Raw genomic sequence first — 386 nt, 5'->3', positions numbered from 1 at the left:
AGGCCCCCCCCCCCCCCCCCCCCCCCCCCATTATTTTAATTTAATAGACTTTCTTATTAGTCCACAAGCAACAAACTTAGACTCTAGTGCCATCTCTACATGTACTCAGGGGTGGGGGGAGAGCCTTTAACTAGAGTGGCTCTGAGAGCACCTGCAGGATCTCATGTATTCAGCATCCTGTGCTTTAAAACAGAGTTCAGTGAGTGTTAGCTAAAGCGCCTCTGCTGCTAGTTTGAAGCTCAGGGATGCTGACCACAAGAGATGAGGAGGCTGCTGGAGCATGCTAATTATCATGCTCTAGCAAACTTGATTAATCACACTGTAATTACAGTGCTTCAGAGCAGCATCCCCACACATCTACAGGCACCTTTCAGTTCCTCCACAGT

The 386-nt window shown here is 48.4% G+C and overlaps 1 protein-coding gene across 2 annotated transcripts in view; it reads right to left on the bottom strand.

Annotated features, from left to right (window-relative positions):
- SLC6A2 (solute carrier family 6 member 2) overlaps window positions 1-386 on the bottom strand; it is a 158,696-nt gene that overhangs the window by 134,695 nt on the left and 23,615 nt on the right. The window lies entirely within an intron of this gene.

Source organism: Gavialis gangeticus, unplaced genomic scaffold, assembly GCF_001723915.1.
Source record: "Gavialis gangeticus isolate Ggan-Ray unplaced genomic scaffold, GavGan_comp1, whole genome shotgun sequence".
Classification (NCBI taxonomy): Eukaryota; Metazoa; Chordata; order Crocodylia; family Gavialidae; genus Gavialis; species Gavialis gangeticus.
This window is presented reverse-complemented; position numbering and strand designations above follow the sequence as displayed.